Source organism: Pongo abelii, chromosome 12 (genome assembly GCF_028885655.2).
Source record: "Pongo abelii isolate AG06213 chromosome 12, NHGRI_mPonAbe1-v2.0_pri, whole genome shotgun sequence".
NCBI lineage: Eukaryota > Metazoa > Chordata > Mammalia > Primates > Hominidae > Pongo > Pongo abelii.
Window position 1 is genome coordinate 34,682,234 of NC_071997.2, and position 23,596 is coordinate 34,705,829.

Below are 23,596 nucleotides of genomic sequence, written 5' to 3' on the forward strand. Positions count from 1 at the left end.
GAAATAATTATACAACTCACCATAATGTAGAATCAGTGGGAGCCCTGAGCTTGTTTTCCTGCAACTAGGCAGTCCTATCTGGGAGTAATGGAAGACAGTGACAGATCATCAGGCATTAGATTCTCATAAAGAGCATGCAACCTAGGTCCTTCACATGCGCAGTTCACAGTAGGGTTTGCGCTCTTATAAGAATGCTGATCTGACAGGAGGCAGAGCTCAGGCAGTGGTGTGAGTGATGGGGAGCAGCTGTAAATACAGATAAAGCTTCGCTTAGTCAGCTGCCCACTGCTTACCTCCTGCTCCACGTCCCGGTTCCTAACAGACCACAGACCAGTACTGGTCCATGGCCCAGGGGTTAGGGATTCCTGTTGTGCAGGATTACTCTCTTAAAATTTATATTTAAGGGCTAAAAGGGAGAATTTCTGTTTTCAATTAGCACATTCCCCAGCTGGCAGCTGGAGAAAAGTAGCTGTGAAAGCTGGCCACCAGAAAGAGCCTGCCAGCATCAGAGTTAACTGGTCCCCATGAGCTGCCATCACTAACAGGTTGCAATCTTCAGTTTGGAAACACCAGCTTAGAAAGTAGAAGTCAGAGAATCTGGTAACTGTTTGAATATGAAAAATATAAAGAAAGAAAAAATTAAAATTAGGATTTCTAGCTTGGCATCTGGATGATGAAGTATGTCCTCAACCAAAATAGGAACAGATAAATAACTGGGAGTAGATACATTTTGATTTGTTGGTGTAGCAAAGTCTTATTTTGTGCACACTGCATTTGGAGTTACAGTAAGAGTTGAAAATGTTGGGTTTAGAGACCAGGAGAGAGGGAGAGTCTGGAGAAAGAGAACTTTTCGTGCTTAATGCATTAGAAATGGGAGCTGTGGGATCAGTTGAGGTCAACCCATGAGAACATTTAAGGTGAGATGAGAAGAGCACCAAAGACAGGATCGAGATAACACAAAGCTGTTAAGAAGACTGGAAAAGATGTGCAGAAAGTTAAAAGGAAAAGTAGAAATAGGCATGAATACTATTAATAACACTGGCTGATATTTAAAGCAATGGAGCAATTATGTGCCAGGCACTATGTGACACGTTTTAAATTTATTATCTCATTTAAACCTCTCAACTTAAGAAGCAGGTATTATTATGTCCATTTTGAAAATGAAGAAATAGAGGTTCAGAAAAGCTATGAGTCATTTCCACAGTTACACAACAACCTAGCAAAGAAGCCAGGATTCAAATGCATTTAGCCTTAACTTGGAACTGTGACATCGCTGTGCTTGAAACAGAAAGACTTTATATGGTTTCTGTACAGCAGAGGCCCATCCCAGTGTGTGAACTGCTCAGAGTGCAGCATGAGCCCTATTGGAATGGACTAGTGTGGAGAAAGATGAAAAGCAGAGCCTGAGGCAAGTATCCCAGAGCAAGCAGTTTATTTGAGAGGTGTGAGAAACATGGGAAATGAGACAGAGAAGGGAAGGCAGCCAATACATTGTGCAATAACAGGCAAGCTATCACTGTGAACAAATAAAACTTAACCCAGCATGAAAACTCTGGAAAATGAAATGCTTCAGAGTTACTCCAATAGGGTGAGGGAGCTGGGGTATTTATACAGCCCTTCCAGTCAGTTATTGTTTGAGGGCTGTTTCCATGGATTTTAATTCACTGACTCCTAAGTAGAGAAGCTGACCTTAACATGGGGAAAGCACCCTGGTGGAATGCTGATGTTGGCAATTATAATAGAAGTCATCAGTGACACACCATGGCCATAATGCTCGCCAGAGGGATGAGAGTGGGCACCTGAAAATGTCTGCTAATGAAAGTACCTATCAGATCTGCTGACTGTTGTAACCAAGATAAGAAAAGAGGGCCAGGTACAATGGCTCACACTTGTAATCCCTAACCTTTGAGAGGCCGAGGCAGGAGGATCACTTGAGGGCAGAAGTTTGAGAGCAGCCTGGGCAACATAGCAAGACTCTATCTCTATAAAAATAAATAAAAGCAGAGAATTAGCAGGGGTGGTGGAGTGTGCTCTTATAGTACTGGCTACCCAGGAGGCTGAGGTGGGAGGATCACTTGAGTCCAGGAGTTCAAGAATATGGTGAACTGTGATCCAACCTAAATGACAAAGCAAGACTCAGTCTCTAAAAAGAAAATTAAAAACAAACAAACAACAACAACAACAACAAAACAGAAAGAAAGAAAGGAAGAAAAGACACCTTGCAGTCTTTTGACACTAAATCTCACTTGACAAAAACAACCAAAGTCTCAAAATTAAGTATACCTGAGAAAAGATTTTTAAATGATATGGGGCTTCTGCTTAGAAAGATGGAACAAATGCATTTTCTCTAATTTTTCTGCCAAGTACAACTAAAAGCCCTTGATGTAAAACCAACCTCAGAAGAGTCTGAAAAGTGCAGAAAGAATGCAGAATGGCAAGTGAACTTGGGACCGGAGGAAAGACATGATGATGAGTCCTCCGGATTTTCTTTGTGCCTCATATACCCCAGAGTTGGAGCTGAAGAAACTGGGAACATGGAAAAGTCAATAGATACAAACAAAATCCCCCAAAAATGCCTGCTCTTTCTAGCCAAAATGACCAGAAAAAGTGAACACTATCAAGACTAAATTTTAGACAATAACCACTCTATTCCAGCCAAACACCACAAAAGAACATCCCCAGGCCTATCCACACCAGTAAATGTTGAATGGGGAGCCTAGACTTCTACCCTGAACAGGCTGTAATGAATGCCCTAAATCTTCTGCCAGGGTGATATCAGAGAAGGCCATTAAGGAGCTGGGCCTTTTAACCCTGCCAGCAAGTAACAGCGCACCTCTTCCTGCAGAGTCAGTGGTGACTACTTAGGGAGCCTGAACTTCTACACTTACCTGATAGTAATGAGGCACTTTTCACTTGTCTTACTGGGGTGATATTAGAGGAGGCCTGATGGAGAGTCAGGACTTGTATTACTACCCAGCGTCACTCCCCACAGCAGTATCAGTGGAGAGACCACATGGGGAGCCAGAAATTTCAACCATAACCAGCAGTGACAAGGACGTCACCCTTGGGGATCAGTAGAGGTCACATGGAGAACCTGGATTTCTGCTTCCATCTGTAAGTAACAAGGCTGCATATTCCTTTCTCCCCACTTTTTCTTGCCAGAGTAATGCTCAAGAACATCAAGTAAAACAAAATTTAAATAAGATCCAGAATCTCATAACCTGACATGAACTAAGAACCAGGATCTCGAATGAAAAAAAGACCACCAATAGGCGCCAAAACCAAGAATGGTAAAGATGTTAGAGTTATCTGACAAAGATTTTAAAGCAGCTATATAACAGTGCTTTGAAGAGCAAATATGAGCATAATTGAAGCAAATTATTAAAAATAGAAACTCTCAGTAAGAAAGTAGAAGACAAGAAGAACCAAATTGGATTTTTTTTTCCTTTTGTTTTTGGAGATAAGATATCTCACTCTGTTGCCCAGGTTGGAGTGCAGTGGCTCAATCAAAGCTCATTGTAGCCTTGAATTCCTGGGTTCAAGCGATCCTCCCACCTCAGCCATTCAAGTAGCTAGGACTACAAGCATGTGGCGCCACATCTGGCTAGTTTTTTCTGTTTTTTGTTTGTTTGTTTATTTATTTGTTTTTTGCAAAGATGGGGTCTCACTATGCTACCCAGACTGGTCTCAAACTTCTGGTCTCAAGCAATCCTCCCACCTTGACCTCTCTAAGAACTGGGACTACAGGTGTGAGCCACTGAACCCAGTCCAAATGGAAATTATAAAACTGAAAAACACAACAGCTGAAATAAAAGCCCAGTGAATGAGCTCAATAGCAGAATAGAAGGGACAGAGGAAAGAACCAGTGAATTAGAAAACAGAACAATAAAAAATGTCTGATCTGGAAGATAGAGAGAAAATAGACTGAAAAAAATAACAGAAATTTACGAACCTGTGGGAGTATAACAACAGTTCTAACATTTGTGTCATTAGAGTTCTAGAAGAGTATAGGGCTGAAAAGCTCATGAAGAAATAATGGCAGAAAATCCCAAATTTGCCAAGAGCCATTTACCTGCAGATTCAAGAAGCTGAGTGAAACTCAAACAGAAGAAATCCAAAGAAATCTACACTAAGGTAAATCATAATTAAATTTCTGAAAACTAAAGACATAGAAAAAGTACTGAAATCAGTCAGAGAAAAATGGCACCTTAACAGTAGGAGACAAAGAGAATGAAAGCACATTTTTCAATAGAAACCACAGAGGCTGAAAGAAATGGTGTGATATTTTTCGGGTACTAAAAGAAAAGAACTGTTAACCCAGAATTCTATGTTCAGCAAAAATATCCTTCAGGAATGGAGAAGAAAGCAAAATATCTTCGATGAAGGAAAACTAAGATAATTTGTCATCAGCCAAACTCACATAAAAGGATAGCCAAAGGAAAATTCCTACACAGAAATGGAAAGATAAAAGAAGGAAATTTGGAATATTGAGAAAGAACACAATTATAGTAAGGCAAAACATGAGTAAATACAACAGGCTTTCCTTCTCCTTGTGAGTTTTCTAAATAATTTTTAAAAGTAGAAACAAAAATTATGATACTATCTGATTTTGTTCCACATCTATGTGAGGGAAATATTTAAGTATATTATATAATAAATAGGGAGAGAAAATAGACAAAAGTGAGTTAAGATTTCTATAGTTTATATAAACTGATAAAATGATGACAAGAGTAATGTGAGATAAGTTATATATATAATGTAAGACCTAGAACAACCACTAACACAGGTATATGAAGAGATAGAGGCATACCTGGTTTTACTGTGCTTCATTTTATTGAGCTTTGCAGATACTGCGTTTTCTACAAATTAAAGGTTTGTGACAATCCTGTATCAAGCAAATCTATTGGTTCTATCTTTTCCAACAACATGTACTCATTCATGTCTCTGTGTTACATTTTGGTAATTCTCATAATATTTAAACTTTATTATATTATTATATCTGTGTGGAGTTCTGCTGTCAGTAATCTCTGATGTTGTTCTTGTAATTGTTTTATATTACCACAAATGCATCCATATAAAATGGCAAACTTAATCCACAAATGTTGTGTGTTCTGACTGCTCCCCTGGTTGAACGTTACCCTGTCTCTCCTCTCTCTCTCTCTCTCTCTCATTTCACTGTTCCTTGAGAAACAGTAATTTTAACATTAGGCCAATACATAACTCTACAATGGCCTCTATGGGTTCAAGTGAAAGAAAGGGTTACACATTCCTCACTTTAAATCAAAAGCTAAAAATGATTATGTTTAGTGAGAAAGGCATGTCAAAAGCTGAGATAAGTCAAAAGCTAGGCCTCTTGCACCAAACAGTTTCTTAGATTGTGAATGCAAAGGAAAACTTCTTGAAGGAAATTAAATGTACTACTCTAGTGAACACACGGATTATAAGAAAGTGAAACAGAAATATCTCTATTGCTGGTATAGGAAAAATTTTACTGGTCTTGACAGAAGATCAAATAAGTTACCACATTCCCTTAAACCAAAGCCTAATCGAGAGCAAGATCTTAACTTTTTTCAATTCTGTGAAGGCCGAGAGAGGTGAGGAAGCTGCAAAAGAAAAATTTGAAGCTTGCAGAAGTTGCTTCATGAGGTTTAAGGCAAGAAGCTGTCTCTATAACATAAAAGTGCAAGGTGAAACAGCAAGCGGTGATGTAGAAGCTGCAGCAACTTATCCAGAAGATTTAGCTAAGATTATTGATGAAGGTGGCTACATATTTTTAATACAGACAAAGCAGTCTTATTTTGGAAGAAGAGGCCATTTAAAACTGTCATAGCTAGAGAAGATAAGTCAGTGCCTAGCTTCAAAGCTTCAGAGAAACAGGCTTGACTCTCTTGTTAGAGGATAATGTAGCTGATGTAGCTCTAAGATGAGCCAAGGCTCATTTACCATTCCAAAAATCCTAAGGCCCTTAATAATTATGCTAAATCTACTCTGCCTGTGCTCTATAAATGGAACTACAATTCCTGGATGATAGCACATTTATTTATAGCATGATTCACTGAATATTTGAAGTCCACTCTTGAGACCTACTGCTCAGGGAAACAGATTCCTTGCAAAATATCACTGTGCACTGACAATGCATCTGGTCAGCTAAGAATTTGATGGAGATGTACAAAAAGATTAATGTTGTTATTATGTCTGTTAATAGAATGTCATGCATCCTATAGCCTGTGTATCAAACAGCAATCTTGACTTTCAAGTGTTATTATTTAAGAAATATATTTCATAAGGCTATGGCTGCCATAGATAGTGATTCCTCTGGTGGATCTGAGTGGATGTAGTGGAAATAGCAATAGAACTAGAATTACACTGGGCACAGTGGCTCACACCTGTAATTCCAGCAGTTTGGGAGGCCGAGGTGGGCAGATCATTTGAGGTCAGGAGTTTGAGACCATCCTGACCAAAATGGTGAAACCCCATCTTTACTAAAATAGAAAAATTAGCTTGGCATGGTGGCAGGAGCCTGTAATCCCAGCTACATGGGAGGCTGAGGCAAGAGAATCACTTAAACCCAGGAGGTGGAGGTTGCAGTGAGCAGAAATCTTACCAATGCACTCCAGCTTGGGCAACAGAGTGAGACTTCCTCTCAAAAAAACAAAACAAAACAAAATGAAAAAACTGGAATTAGAAATGGAGCCTGAAGATGACTGAATTGCTGCAATCTCATGATAAAACTTGGGCAGATAAGAAGTTCCTTAATATGCATGAGCAAAGAAACTGGCTTTTTTTAAAGATGAAATCTACTCCTCGTGAAGATGCCATGAACATTGTTGAAATTCCAACAAAGGATTTAGACTATTGCATCAATTTGTTTGATCAAGCAGCAGGAAGTTTTGGAGAATTGACTCTAATTTTGAAAGAGGTTTTGCCATGGATAAAATGCTATCAAACAGTATCACAAGCTACAGATAAATCTTTCTTGAACAATAACAAACAATGTGGCAAACTTCAAACTTTGTTGTTGCCTTATTTTAAGAAATTACTGGCCAGGCGCGCGGATCACACCTGTAATCCCAGCATTTTGGGAGGCCGAGGTGGATGGATCACCTGAGGTCAGGAGCTTGAGACCAGCCTGACCAACATGGTGAAACTCCATCTCTACTAAAAATATGAAAAAATTAGCCAGACGCAGTGGTGGGCACCTGTAAACCCAGCTACTCAGGAGCCTGAGGCATGAGGCTGAGGCAGGAGAATGGCTTGAACCTGGAAGGTGGAAGTTGCAGTGAGCCGAGATCGCACCAGCCTGGGTGACAGAATGAGACTTCACCTCAAAAAAAAAAAAGAAAAGAAAAAGGAATTACTACAGCCACTTCAAACTTTAGCATCCACCAACTGATCAGTCAGCAGCCATCAGCATGAATGCAAAACCCTCCACCAATAAAAAGATTATGACTGATGAAGATTCAAATAATTATCAGTATTTTTAACAATTAAAGTATTTTTAAATGGTTATGTACCTTTTTTTAGACATACTGCTGTTGCACACTTAATAGACTAAAGTATGCTGTAGACACAACTTTTCTGTGCTCTGGGAAACCAAACATTTTTTCTGACTCATTTCATTGCAGTACTCACTTTTTTTTGTGGTTTGGAATTGAATCTCTAGTATCTCTGAGGTATGCTGTACACTCAAAAACACTATAAATAAATCAAAATGGAAATCTGAAAGTATTCAAGTAATTCATAGGAAAGCAGGAAAAGGTAAATAGAAAAATGAAAAATAAAACAAAAGAAAACGAAAAATGAAATTGCAGACTTAAGTCCTAACATATCAGAAATTACTGTATGTGGGCCAGGTGCAGCACTTTGGGAGACCGTGGCAGGCAGATCACTTAAGGTCAGGAGTTGGAGAACAGCCTGGCCATCATGGTGAAAACTCTCTCCAACTATGTGCTATCTACAATAAACTTATTTCAAACATAACAAAATAGGCAGACCGGAAGTTAAAACATGGGAAAAGAGTCACGCAAACACTATTGAAGGAAAGCAGAAATGAGTATATGAATATCGGATACTGTGAACTTCAGAGCAAAGAAAATTACAAGGACCAGAAAATAATACTAAATAATGATAAAAAGTCAGTCCACAGAGAAGACATAGCAATCCTAAATGTGTATGCCCCAAACAAAAGAGCTGCAAAATATGTAAAGCAAAACCTGGTAAAACTACAGGGAAAAACATACAAATCCATGGTAACAGTTGGAGACTTTTTGACACCTCATTCTCAATAATTGACGTAGAAGTATACAGAAAATCACAAGAACATAGAACTCAAAAAAAAAAAACAAAAACAAAAACACCTACACACATCAACCACCAGGGTATAATTATCATTTATAGAACACTACAGTGAATAACAGCAAGCAGGCAGTATATTCTTTTCAAGTGCCTGTGGAATGGAAAATATACCAAGATACAACATATCTTTGGTGACAAAACAAACCTCAATAAATGTAAAAGGATTGAAATCATGCAGAGTGTATTCTTTGACAACAATGATCTCAAACTAAAATCAGTAACAGAAAGATAGCAGGAAAAATCTCCAGACACGTGGAAAGTAAACAATATACTTCTAAATAATCCATGGGTCAAAGTGAAAGTCTCAAGGAAAATTTTTAAAATACAAGAAACTGCTTCCGTTCCAAGATGGCTAAATAGGAACAGCCCCAATCTGCAGCTTCCATTGTGATCGATGCAGAAGATGGGTGATTTCTACATTTCCAACTGAGGTACCTGGTTCATCTCATTAGGACTGGTTGAACAGTGGGTGCAGCCCACGGAAGGCGAGCTGAAGCAGGGTCAGGCATCGCCTAACCCGGGAAGTGCAAGGGGTCAGGGGATTTCCCTTTCCTAGCCAAGGGAAGCTGTGACAGACTGTACCTGGAAAATTGGGACAGTCCCGCCCAAATACTGTGCTTTTCCAATAGTCTTAGCAAACGGCACACCAGGAGATCATATCCCGTGCCTGGCTTGCCAGGTCCCACGCCCACAAAGCCTTGCTCACTGCTAGCTCAGCAGTCTGAGATCGAACTGCAAGGCGGCAGCCTGGCTGGGGGAGCGGCATCCACCATTGCTGAGACTTGAGTAGGTAAACAAAGTGACCAGGGACGCTCGAACTGGGTGGAGCCCACTGCCGCTCAGCAAGGCCTGTTGCCTCTGTACATTCCACCTCTGGGGGCAGGGCATAGCTGAACAAAAGGCAGCAGAAACTTCTGCAGACTTAAACGTCCCTGTCTAACAGCTCTGAAGAGAGAAGTGGTTCTCCCAGCACAGTGTTTGAACTCTGAGAACGAACAGACTGCCTCCTCAAGTGGGTCCCTGACTCCTGTGTAGCCTAACTGGGAGACACCTCCCAGTAGGGGCCGACTGACACCTCATACAGGCAGATGCCCCTCTGGGACGAATTTCCAGAAGAAGGATGAGGCAGCAATATTTGCTGTTCTGCAATATTTGCTGTTCTGCAGCCTCCACTGGTGATACCCAGGCAAACAGGGTCTGGACTGGACCTCCAGCAAACTCCAACAGATCTGCAGCTGAGGGACCTGACTGTTAGAAGGAAAACTAACAAACAGAAAGGAATAGCATCAACATCAACAAAAAGGACATCCACACCAATACCCCATCTGTAGGTCATCAACATCAAAGACCAAAGGTAGATAAAACCACAAAGATGGGGAGAAACCAGAGCAGAAAAGCTGAAAATTCTAAAAACCAGGGTGCTTCTTCTCCTCCAAAGGATCCCAGCTCCTTGTCAGCAGTGGAACAAAGCTGGATGGAGAATGACTTTGATGAGGTGTCAGAAGTAGGCTTCAGAAGGTTGGTAATAACAAACTTCTACCAGCTAAAGGAGGATGTTCGAACCCATCTCAAGGAAGATAAAAACCTTGAAAAAAGATTAGATGAATGGCTAACTGGAATAAACAGTGTAGAGAAGACCTTAAATGACCTGATGGAGCTGAAAACCATGGCACGAGAACTATGTGATGCAAGCACAAGCTTCAATAGCTGATTCGATCAAGTCAAAGAAAGGGTATCAGTGATTGAAGATCAAATTAAGGAAACAAAGTGAGAAAACTTTAGAGAAAAAAGGATAAAAAGAAATGAACAAAGCCTCCAAGAAATATGGGACTATGTGAAAAGACCAAATCTAGTTTGATCGGTGTACCTGAAAGTGATGGGGAAAATGGAACCAAGTTGGAAAACTCTCTTCAGGGTATTTTCCAAGAGAACTTCCCCAACCTAGCAAGACAGCCCAACATTCAAATTCAGGAAATACAGAGAACACCACAAAGATAGTCCTCGAGAAGAGCAACCCCAAGACACATAATCGTCAGATTCACCAAGGTTGAAATGAAGGAAAAAATGTTAAGGGCAGCCAGAGAGAAAGGTCAGGTTACCCACAAAGGGAAGCCCATCAGACTAACAGTGGATCTCAAGGCAGAAACCCTATGCCAGAAGAGAGTGGGGGCTCATATTCAACATTCTTAAAGAAAAGAATTTTCAACCCAGAATTTCATATCCAGCCAAACTAAGCTTCATAAGTGAAGGAGAAATAAAATCCTTTACAGACAAGCAAATGCTGAGATATTTTTGTCACCACCAGGCCTGCCTTACAAGAGCTGCTAAACATGGAAAGGAAAAATCGGTACCGGCCACTGCAAAAACATGCCAAATTGTAAAGACCATCGAGGCTAGGAAGAAACTGCATCAACTAATGGTCAAAATAACCAGCTAACATCATAATGACAGGATCAAATTCACACATACCAATATTAACCTTAAATGTAAATGGACTAAATGCCCCAAATAAAAGACACAGACTGGCAAATTGGATAAAGAGTCAAGAGCCATCAGTGTGCTGTATTCAGGAGATCCATCTGACGTGCAGAGACACACATAGGCTCAAAATAAAGGGATGGAGGAAGATCTACCAAGCAAATGGAAAGCAAAAAAATGCAGGGGTTGCAATCCTAGTCTCTGATAAAACAGACTTTAAACCAACAAAGATCAAAAGAGACAAAGAAGGCCATTACATAATGGTAAAGGGATCAATTCAACAAGAAGAGCTAACTGTCCCAAATATATATGCACCCAATACAGGAGCAACCAGATTCATAAAGCAAGCCCTTAGAGACCTACAAAGAGGCTTAGACTCCCACACAACAATAATGGGAGACTTTAACACCCCCCGTCAATATTAGACAGATCAACGAGACAGAAGGTTAACAAGGATATCCAGGACTTGAAAAATACAAGAAGCTGAAATAAAAAATATATAGCAAAATTTATAGAATAAAGGTAAAGTACTTTTCAAAAGGAAATTTATGGAAGAAATAAAACTGTCTCTATATGCAGAAACATGGTTGCCTATGTAGACTACCCCAAGGAATCCACCCTCAAAAAACTTCTAGATCTAATAAGTGAACTAAGCTTGGTCACAGAATACAAGATAAATACACAACAATCAATTGTATTTTCATCCACTAGGAAAGATATAGTGTCTCAAATCAACAATTCAACTCCTCACTTCAAGAACCTTGGAAAAAGAGCAAAATAAATCCAAAGCAAGCAGCAGGAAGAAAAAATAAAGATTAAAGCAGAAATCAATGAGACTGAAAACAGAAAAACAATAAAACACATCAATGAAACAAAGAGCTGGTTAATTGAAAAGATCAATACAATCAATCTTCTAACAAGACTGACAAAAACAAAGAGAAGATGCAAATTACTAGTATTAAGAATAAAATGTGATATCACTACAGAGACTGCCATATAAAAAAGATAATGTGGGAACAGTAAGAAAAACTGTACATATGTAAATTTGACAACTTTGATGAAATAGAACAGTTCTTCAAAAATTACATATTATCACAACTTGCCTATATAAAATACATAATTTTAAAAACCTTATAATTTTCAAGAAAATTAAATTTGTATATTAAATTCTGTAAAAAGTAATCTCTGGGCCCAGATGGTTTCACTAGGGATTTTGTTTCAAATATTTAAAGAATTAACACTGGGCACAGTGGCTCACGCCTATAATCTCAACACTTTGGGCGGCCAAGATAGGAGGATCGCTTGAACCCAGGAGTTCCAGACCAGCCTGGGCAACATAGTGAGACTCCCATCGCTACAAAAAAAAAAAGTTTTTTAAAATGCCAGGCATGGTGGTGCCCACCTGGGAGGTTGAGATGGGAGGATCACTTGAGCCCGGGAGATTGAGGCTGCAGGGAGACATTGCACTCCAGCCTGGGCAATAAAGTAAGGTCCTATCTCAAAAAAAAAAAAAAAAAAAAAAGATGAATATTGATTTTGCACAATTTCTTCCAGAAAATAGAATTGGAGAAAATGCTTCCTAATTCACTTTATGAAACTAATATTACTCTGATAACAAATCCAGATAAAGACAGTACCAAAATAAAGACAAACCAAAAAATTATAGACCAATATTTCTTATGAATGTAGATGCAGAAGTTCTTAATAAAATATTAACAAATAATTAACAAACAAAATATTAACTAATCTTAACAAATATTAACAAAACAATATTTGTTAATATTGTAAAAGGCAATTAAGTGGGTTTATTCCAGGGATGCAAGACTGATTTAGTATTTGAATATTAATCAATGTAGTCTACCATATATTAACAGAGTAAAGAAGAAAAAACACATGATCACACCAATTAATGTAGAAAAAAATATTCAACAAAATTGAATATCCACCCATGATAAAATCTCTCAGAAAAAAACAGAAATAGATAAGGATTTCCTAAGCCAAGTAAAAAGCATCTACAAAATACATATGGTTAACATTATACTTAAAGGTGAAAGACTGAATTATTTCTGCAAAGACTGGAAACACAGCAAAGATGTGTCTAACCATTGCTATTGAACATAATGTTGAAAGATCTAAACAGTGCAGTATGGCATGAAAAGGAAATAATAGGCATATTGATCAGAAAAGAAGAAATAAAACTGTCTGTATATGCAGAAACATGGTTGCCTATATAGACTACCCCAAGGAACCCACCCTCAAAAAACTTCTAGATCTAATAAGTGAACTAAGCTTGGTCACAGAGTACAAGATAAATACACAAAAATCAATTATATTTTCATCCACTAGCAATAAATACTAAAAATAGAAGTTAAAAATGTAAGACCATTTGTGATTACTTAAAATGAAATACTTAGGTATAAACCTAACGAAACATGTATAGATCTTGCATGCTGAAAACTGCAAATGCTGATGACAGAAAACAAAGATCTGCATAAAATGGAGAGATATACTTAGTTCACGGATTGGAAGACTGAACCAGGTGAAGGTATCAATTCTTTCCAAATTGATACACAGGCATAATAGTTGGATAGGGCTGCCAAAACAAAACACCACAGGCTGGATAGCTTAAACCATAGAAATGTATTTTCTCAGAGTTTTGAAGGCTAAAAATTCAAGATCAAGGTGCCAGCAGGATTGCATTCCTCTGACGCCTCTCTCCTTGGTTGGCAGATGGCCACCCTCTTCCTGCCTTTTCACATGGTCATTCATTTGTTTGTGTTCATCCCTGATGTCTCTTCCTCTTATGAAGGCGTCAGTCCAATTAGGGTCCCACCCTAACAGCATCATTTTAACTTAATTGCCCCTTTAAAGATCTTATCTCAAAGTATGATTACATTATCTTAAAGTATGATTACACTCTGAGGTACTAGGGGATCATAGACTTAAATGTCACATGTAAAAATATAAAACTTTCAGAAAAAAGATAAGAGGAAATCTTTAGGATCTAGGACTAGGCAAAATGTTCTCAGACTTGACACCAAAAGCACAAGCTAAGAAAGAAAAATTGGAAAAATTGGAATTCATCAAAATTTATAACTTTTGCTCTGTGAGAGATTTTTTAAGAAGATAAAAAGATAAACTACAGAGTGGGAGAAACTGTTTGCAAACCGCATATATAACAAAAAATAAACATCTAGAAGTTTTTTTAAAAAAACCCTCAAAACTCAACAATTTAAAAAAAACAATTAGGTCATGAACAAATGACATGAAAAGACATTTTACCAAAGAAGATACAGTCATATGTTGCAAAAAGATGTTTTGGGCAATGTTGGATCACATATATGATGGTGCTCCCATAAGAGTATAATATTAACATTATACTCCCAATTTTTGCCATTAAAACTAATGGCAAAACCCGCAATTACTTTTGCACCAATCTATACCATATTTTTGCTGTACATTTCCTGTGTTTAGATTCACAAATGCCATTGTGTTACAATTGTTTACAGTATTCAGTAGAGTAACATGATATACGGGTTTGTAGCCTAGGAACGATTAGACTGTACCAGACTTATAGCCTAGGTATGTAGTAGGCTATACTATCTGGGTTTGTGTAAGTATATTATAATAATCCCATAATGACAAAATCACCTAATGATGCATTCCTCAGAATGTATCCATGTTGTTAAGTAACTCATGACTGTATACAGATGGCAAATAAGCACATTTAAAGTATCTTCAGCATCATTAATTATTAAGGAAATGCCAATTAAAACCACAATGAGATACCACTATACAGCTATCAGAATGGCTAAAACAAAAAGTAGTGACAACACCAAATGCTGATGAGGATGCGGAGAAACTGGATCATAAATACGTTGCTTAGTTTGCCTTAGTTTCGTGGATGCCAGTGTAAGACATGAGATTCCTGGGTCAGCAACAAAGGGCAATGTGTTACTCACAACTGTAGAAGTAGCCAGATTATCAGCATTTGGACAGATTCTCTAAGCCTCAATTTCTACAACATAACACCTGTATGCATCATGGACTGTGCTACAAGAGAGGACCTCTGAGCTTAGGGAATGTAAACCTTTTTTTAACAGGCACTAAGCCTGCCTGTCCTTTGCTCCACAGTAAGACATGATCTTCATTATACTACCCACATCCATGAAACTACGACAGACTAACTTACCCACTTGCAAGTAGGGTAAAATCTCCTTCTTTTCCCTCTCTGTCTTCCAAAGCTGCTTTGCTATCCAATGTCCTTGAAAACATGGTGCAGAACAAAAGCAGCCAGTGCCTCTGCTCACAAGATGCTTAGAAGCATGAGAGGCCTGTGGAGAACTGATCCTAACACTCGTATTTTTAATACATAAACTTAAAGTTTCCTTGTGCTCTGAAACATTGTTCAAATTATTTGCCTTTTATGGGTGGAAAGGTGTTTTTTTGTTGTTGTTTTTTAGGAAAGAAAGAAAGAGAGAAAGAAAGAAGAAAGAAAGAGAAAGAAAGAAAGAAAAAAGAAAGAAAAGAAAGAAAGAGAAAGAAAGAAAGAAAGAAAGGAAGAAAGACAGAAAGAAAGAAAGAAAAAGAAAGAAAGAAAAGAAAGAAAGAAAGAGAAAGAAAGAAAGAAAAAAAAAGAAGAGGGAAAGAAAGAAAGAAATAAAAGGGAAAGAAAGGAAAAAGACAGCTCAGGAAAATGATCACTTCAGTTTTGGTGTTTGTTTATTTGTTTAGCTTTTGAGATTACATAAGATAGAAATGTAATGATGTTTTCAAAGGAAAATAGGCAAAGCTTTATACATCCCTATTCTAGTTATCTATGGCTGCCTATCACACCACTCAAAACTCAATGATTTCAAACAATAATGTATTATGCTCTCTCACAGAGCTTGGCTTGGCTGGGTGGGTGTTGCTCAAGGTCTCTCACGTGGCTGCTATTACACAGTGGCAAAGCCTGAGTTTTCTGGAAGCTTCTTCACCACCATTTCTGACACCTGGCCTGAGATGACTGGAACAGCTGAGCCCTGTCAGCCGTCTCTATCTGTGGCCACTCAAGTGGCTGGGCTTCCTCCAAGCATGGTAATGTCAGTGTGGTCAAATTTCTGAATGGTAGCTGGCTCACTAAACAATCAGAGTTCCATAGGACCAAGGCCCAACCTGCCAAGTATCCTTAGAATTTAGCCTAGAAAAGTCACATGGCATTACTTCCATCTCCTTTGGTTAGTGACAGAGGGCAGCCCAATTCTTGGTAAGAGGAAGCTGCCTAGGGTTGGGAATGGATAGGTCATAATCCTGAAAGACACAGTCCTGAACACCATAATCCCAAATTTTGAAATCTTGACAGAACGAAACCCTGAAAATCAAAATTATGAAAGATCAAAATCCCAAAAATATAATTCTGGAAGAAATAATTTTTAAAATTCTTTAAAAGATATTTATTTACATTTTAAAAGAGGATTTATTTGAGAAACATAAAAACACAACAGAACACTTTATAAGCCACTTAATACAATAAAACAGACAGTAATAACATACTAATAACAGTTAAAAATTGATCCAAAATGAAATGGGTCACCACTGCATATGTAAGTTGCCCAAAGGTCTGAGTTTTTGAGAAATTTTAATTTTCACAAATGCAAATGTACAAAAAGGACATCTCTTCATTTATTGGGGAATTTTCAACCTTTTTTCACGCACACACAAAACACTTACTAAGTCAACATTGTGATAATGCAGAGTCAAGTTTGCAAAAAAAAATGCATAAAACGAACTAGAACTCTCTAAAAGTCTTTATATAATTTGTACCTCTAGTATTGGAAAGGATGAAAAGACAAAATATATGGGACAGTGAATTGTAAACAATAATGCTGATAATTTAAACTAGTGGGAAAAAAAGAACAAGAAAAAGAAAATTTAACATATGAAAGATTATGTTACGGGGATAGATTATGGACAATTGCATGGAGATAGGCCACAAGAGCTGGCTGACTCTCACTATCATTAACTGTATTTTGAAGTTTTGTATCTTGATGAAAAGCTGCTTTTTTTTTTTTTTTTGAGGCTGAGACTTGCTCTCGTTCTGTCACCCAGGCTGGAGTGAAAGATTCTCAGCTCACTGCAACCTCTGCTTCCTGGGTTCAAGCAATTCTCCTGCCTCAGCTTCCCAAGTAGCTGGGACTACAGGTACATGCCACCACCCCCAGCTAATATTTTGTATTTTTAGTAGAGATGGGGTTTGCAATGTTGGTCAGGCTGGTCTCAAATTCCTGACCTCAGGTGATCCACCCACCTCGGCCTCCTAAAGTGCTGGATTAAGGAGTGAGCCACCACGCCCTGCCAGCTGCTTTTTTTTTTTCTTTTAGGGCGTGGCTCTCCTTGGAGAATATGTTCACATTCATTTTCTATGTGGCTCTGCTCTTGCTGAAATTCTTTTATGATTCAATATACACCGACATGAGCATTCCCTATTAAATTTTCCTATCTTCTGTGCCATGCTTTTAAGTTGTTTTGGGCATGTGGAGATCCATTTTGCATGCACGCCTGTGTAGACCACAAATTTGGCAGAAACAATCCTCGTGATTGAAAAGCACCACCGTTGCTTAAGTGTCTTCTTATCCTACCATGCCCATAATTATTTTTGAACTAGTCAATAACTTCTCTGGCTTCTTCAAGCAAATGCAGTTTTAATTTATTAAAAAGTCTGGAATTTCATCAGGTGGAAGGAATGCCAATGTAGACAAACAATGAATTTTTACAGTGAAGTTTTCATCATTGCCATATCTTGTGGGTAAGCCACTCATCTGAATTTTCCATCAAATGCATAGGACTGAATGGAAAAAAACAAACTTCATTGATGGCAACTTGAAATTCACTTTCAGAAGCCTTGATCATGTCTAATTCCAAATCTGTCGTTGTAGTTTGGGATTCAACTGGACATTAGGGATTTTAGACTGTAGACTTCAGGGATTTTGATCTTTAGAAATTTCAGCATTTGGGATTTTGGCATCCGGGATTGTATCTTTCAGGATTCTCATTGGTACCACTGCACAGGAGTGTGGGTAACAGAAGATGTTGTCCACTGGAGCCTTCACTTTTGAATCTGCCACTTTAATAACAGAGAATTTAGCACTGTGTATATATACACATTTACATTTGTATTACTTCATGTTAAACGTGTAGATGAGAAAAATTGGTGATCTGGAATCATAAGCTCCAAGTTTGCATCTTGAATTTTTACACTTAATGATTGTGTAATCACAAACAAGTCATTTGTCTTCAAGTAAAAATAATATTACCCACTCACACAAGTAGACAGTGAGGGATGCTTAAGATGACATGAAAGTACTTTGAAAACCCAGCAGAAATACACATGCTAATTCCGTAGCTATATACAGACCAAATTCTCTCACCTTGCCTATTTTTGAAAATTTGACTTTTCTTTTACAAAACGGAACATGCTTCTCTACTCAAATCACCCAAATGTAGTATGGAGAGTGCAAGTAAATGTGAATCTTGGTTACATTTCACAGGGTTTCAACTCTTTTTCAGGCTCATTTTATCTGCATCCGAGTGGGATACACCGTGCCCACTGGACCACTGGACAGGTGATATGGCGCCTCTGTGTATCACAGGGTGACTGAAGTGGGTGGTAGAACACAGGGGAAGGTGGCTTGCTCCCAAGTTGTGCTATTGAATTACAGTCTGTCCAAGGAGAGTGATCTCTTGTTTTGGCAGCAAGTACTAATCCTGGAAACTATAAAAAGCCGAAGCATTCAAAAATAGGCTGTCACATAGAAAACCATAAATTACTGCAGCCAAGTAGTCCATCACTCTCATTCATACTGCTACCTTAAGCTAAGAAGAGTGGTCTGCCTGAGGGGGAAAAACACAAAACCAAACCTTATTTCTGTTATCTTTTGATTCCCTTTCTTGCCCATTTCAGGAGAAGCTAGAAGACAGCTTTATTTAATTATGTAATACCTTTTTTTAGTTTTGTATGTTTAAAGGCTTCATGGAGCTGCTCGGCATAGAAAAAGGAATCTATTCCAGGAGCAAAAGTGAGATCATCATTCTTAGATGCAATACAGCTGAAAATGTCACAATAGTAAGGGATTCGTATGTAAAGCAAAATATAGAGAGACAAATATATTCTCACCTTGATTTCCATTATAATTTCTGATTTGAATACTTTTGGGAAATTGATCTGAAATGCAATACAAATCACCTTGTAGAATCTTGCTGTCTATTCCAAGGCATGCTTGCCTTTATGGGCATGTGCTTTGTGTAAAAGAAAGTCCCCTCAGGCCACCTCTCCTAGAAGAGCTGGTCAAAGAAACACACAACCGTGAGATTTTGACACACTCACTAAATGTAACATATATTACCATGTACCCCTCAGCGAATATCCATTTGTTTGGAAGGTCTTAAATACTCTATCAGTCTTATGTGTACAAGTACACACCATTGCTTCAGATATTCAACCACATGGAGGCTGCTTTGGACTGAAGGTAGGCTAGACCACCTTGTTTTTATCACACAGTTATTAAAAGATCAGCACAGAGTGGAAGTGTCTCACCATCTGGTTACCAGGATATTTCCTTTAAGTGTTTTCTATAGCAGGACCCATTCATATAGGAGTTAATTACAATGGCCTTTCTAAGGTGAAGAAAGAAAAGAGACAGGAAAGTAACCTGAAAGATCATTTCTATAATTTTTCAAAGTTTATCTGCAACAAGCAGAAAAGTCAAGTTAACTATCAGATTGAACTACAATATAGATGGATGATAGATAGATAGATAGATAGTTAAAGACAGATAGATACATAGATAGAGATAATAGGTAGAAATAGATAAGTGGAAGAACTTTCATTGTTTTTAACTGCACAAAATAGAAGTTGTCCTAACTCGATATTTGTAGATCAAGGCGGACTTATACCAATGAGAAAGGAACTTCTCAGTTGACAGAGTTTAATTCTAGTGACCCTGGCATTCAGCCATACATTCATTTATTTGTCACACATTTATTGTATCAGAAACTGAAGAGGAATTCAGGGATGTAAGACTTAGTCCCTGTCTTCAAGTAGCTCGCAATCGAGAATGGGAGAAAGATGCAAGTGTATAATTATCATGCAGTGTGGTAAGCATGATGATGGCCACAGTGAGGCAGTGGGTCCTGGGAGTGAGACTCACATGGAACATAAGGGGAGTGAGAATCAGAGAAGGTGGATTGCTAGGGAGACGAAGGTGAGTTTTAAAAAAACCTCTCACAGCCTAAAAGAACAGCATGGCAAAGTCACAGAGTTCTGACACAGCCTGAGGTCATTCTGCAGATAGTTCAGGGAAGACATAGTCAGGGGGTGGGGAGTGGGGAAGCATGGTAGAAGAAGGATGACCAGATAGGAAACTCAGGCTGGGCACGGTGGCTCATGCTTGTAATCCCAGCACTTTGGGAGGCTGAGGCAGGTGGATCACCTGAGGTCAAGAGTTTGAGATTAGCCTGGCCAACATGGTGAAACACTGTCTCTACTAAAAATACAAAATATTAGCCGGGCGTGGTGGTAGGCTAGTAGTTCCAGGTACTCGGGAGGCTGAGGAAGGAGATCGCTTGTACCCGGGAGGCGGAGGTTGCAGTGAGCCGAGGTCACGCCACTGCACTCCAGCCTGGGCAACAGAGGGAGATTTCATCTCAAAAAAAAAAAAAAAAAAAAGAGACTGGATGATGAGCCACGCCCAGCACACCAGTTGCCTCCTGGGCTCTGCCGGGGACTTGAGGCTTGAGCCTAACAATAATAGGAAGCCACTCATTGAGCAAACCCATCAGATTCCCCAAACAGAGCTTTCACCACTATTTGGACAAATAAGCTCTGTTCTTAAAAAGCAATACTTTTTGAAGACCAAAAATTCCATAATGACCCTGGCCATAAAGCTCGCAGGCTCACAGGTCTGACTGTCAGAGGGCGGGGTAAAAGAATATGAGAGTCAGCACAGTGAGCACCGTTTCTGGCTGGTGGAAAATGACAGGGGTCTTCAAACTGTATGTGTTCTCAACTTTGAAGGGACATCAACTTTGTTGGTGAAGAAAAAGGCAAAATCATCGTCTTTTGTGGTGTGACTTCTTTTAAACATGGGAAAACAGAACACTTAATGTGTTGAAACAATGTTTAAAGATGATAAACTCATTATGTATTAGTATTTTACGAAAATTCCTCCGGCCAATACAGGGAAGCAGTTTGTGTGTTGCGTTTGGCATTAATTCCATCAGAAAACTACACAAAGAACATGGAAGTCACTAATATGATGTGAAAATCCTAGAGTCTTCAATTATATTAGAGGCGTTAGTCCGTTATATTAATCTCTTACACAGTTCCTTTCTATCAAATCAGATTAGCAAATTTGGTTTAAACTAATGAACTATAAAAATCTTATCATTTTTATTAAGTATGAGAAAATTGTGGTTTTGCTTATATTGAATGGTTGATATCATTTATCCCTCTATGTCAGATTAATGATAAAGGAGATATTTGGTGGCCTGTGTTCCCTGTCTCTTAGTAATGAAGTCAGGAATGTTATTACTCTGGGACAACTTTGGATTAATACAAAGGGATGGCCCAGGCATGCTGGCACTTACCTGTAATCCTAACACTTTGGGAGGCTGAGGCAAGAGAATCACTTGAGGCCAGGATTTCAAGACCAGCCTGGGCAATACAGCAAGACCCCATCTCCACAGAAAATAGTCAATCACAGTAGCACATGCTTGTAGTCCCAGCTACAAGTAGTCCCAGGTACTTGGGAGGCTGAGGTGGGACGATTGCTTGAGCCCAGGAGGTCGAGGCTGCAGTGAGCTATGATCATTCCACTGCACTCCAGACTGGGTGATAGAGTGAGACCTGGTCTCAAAAAAAAAACAACAAACAAACAAAACAAACAAAGAAATAACAGGACACTTACATGAAAACTACAAGTTTAAACTTAGAGAAAGGAGTTTATGACTTTCCATTTTGTTTACTGTCCAGCTTCAAGCCAAGCAAGGTATCAGTGCCTCTCAACATCTGAAGAATGTTACATGGTGATTCAGCCCATGGCAATCCCTAAGACATGTTACTTCCATTGAATTAAGACACAAAAAGTTGCTTGATGGCTCTTCTCACCATGCTAACTGGAACGCCTGAGAAGAAAATCACTGCAGCCGGCACTCCCTGCTTCCCCATCCTACTTCCCTGAGAAAACTGAAGCTGTCAGAAGAGAACTTCCACAGATTCCCACCACCATAGATGCTCTCCAGATGGTTAAATCCAACTGTACTTGGTGTAACTGTGTGGAGCACAGTGGATCACTCACTCCTCCTTGATGCACGTGCTTCCCTGCCGTCTCTTGGGTTTCCACCTCCCTTTGGCTCTTTCTCAGTCCACACGACTTCTTCATCTCTTTCCCCAGATGTCTCCATGTGTGACTTCTCCAGGCACAGTCCTTTCCCTTTTTCTGCTTCTACTCTCATTTCTGGGGTGGCCTGGGCAGCACTTGCCCAACTGCTGTTCTCCCTATTACATGTGACATCAACTCCGTCCTCCCAACTGCTCAACTCTTAGCTATCCTTGACTCTTCCCTTTCTCTCACACCCACATCCAACCCATCAGGGATTCTGCCACACTGCCTTTAAAATGTATTCATGACCCAGTTTCTCATAGCTTCCACGTCTGGCCCCATGGCAGAGCTGCCACACACTTACCCACGTCACCACATCGGGCTTTCTGCTAGACATCCAGTGTCTGTCCCTGCCACTGCCATCTAAAAGCCCCTCAATGGCCGCAGGAAGCCTTTAAAAGCAGAAGTCAATTATCTGTTCAAAACCCTTTCCTGGTTCCTGTTTCCATTCAGAATAAAAACCAAAGTACTTGCAATGGCCACCAAACCTTGCTAATACCTGTCCCGGGCCCCTGCAAGGGTCGCTCTGATCTTGTCTACTACACTGTCCATCACTCACCCTGCATTACCCATCTCGGCTTCCCTGTTCTCCCCCAGCTGCAACCCCTAGTCCGAGGGCTTTCGCTCTGGCAGTAAAAAGAGGCCCTTTTCCCCAGGTATCCACATGGTTAATTTCCGCACTGGCAAATCATTGCTCCTATGTCACTTTCCCAGTGAGGCCAATTGCAACCACTTAACACCTCAACCTGTCTCCCTTACCCCCACACCCCTGCTTTATTTGATTTTTGATCCTTCTTATCCTATTTTTCTTTTTACTATAACACTCTTATCATCCTAATATACTGTATAACTCAGTTATTTGATATGCTTACTGTTAATTTTCTGTCTCCCACTGCTACAATATAAGCCCCACATTGGTGGGGGGTGGGGGGGACTTTATTTTGTTCATTGACAAACCCTAAGCACATGGAACAATGTCTGATATATAATGGAAGTGAATAAATGTTTGATAATAAATTCTTACAGTAAGCATTTCACCATCCACAACAATTATTTGTAAATATGAAACTTTTATTTTGTATTTCCCTGACAATTAATGTAATACAAACCCATTTGGAAATTTTTGAAAATGCATCACACATCAATGTAAAGAAGATATAAATAAAAATCATCGATAAGTTCACCAATCAGTTAAAAAAGTTAACTTTTTAGTCCATTTTTCTAAAAATATTTAGATCATATGGTAGGCAGCATTATGTATATTACTTTTTTGTTAAATACTATATCAGAATCATTTCCATTACATGAAGAATGTATCAAAACATCTTTTCCAAATAGCTGTG

At 39.0% G+C, this 23,596-nt stretch overlaps 1 long non-coding RNA gene across 1 annotated transcript in view; it reads left to right on the plus strand.

Annotated features, from left to right (window-relative positions):
* The window catches only part of LOC134759662 (uncharacterized), a 38,779-nt gene extending 15,497 nt beyond the window's left edge, over window positions 1-23,282 (plus strand). The window contains exon 3 of the long non-coding RNA XR_010136211.1: window positions 21,845-23,282. This is a non-coding gene — a long non-coding RNA (uncharacterized LOC134759662). The remainder of the gene's footprint in view (window positions 1-21,844) is intronic.
* Window positions 23,283-23,596: the final 314 nt, after the last annotated feature.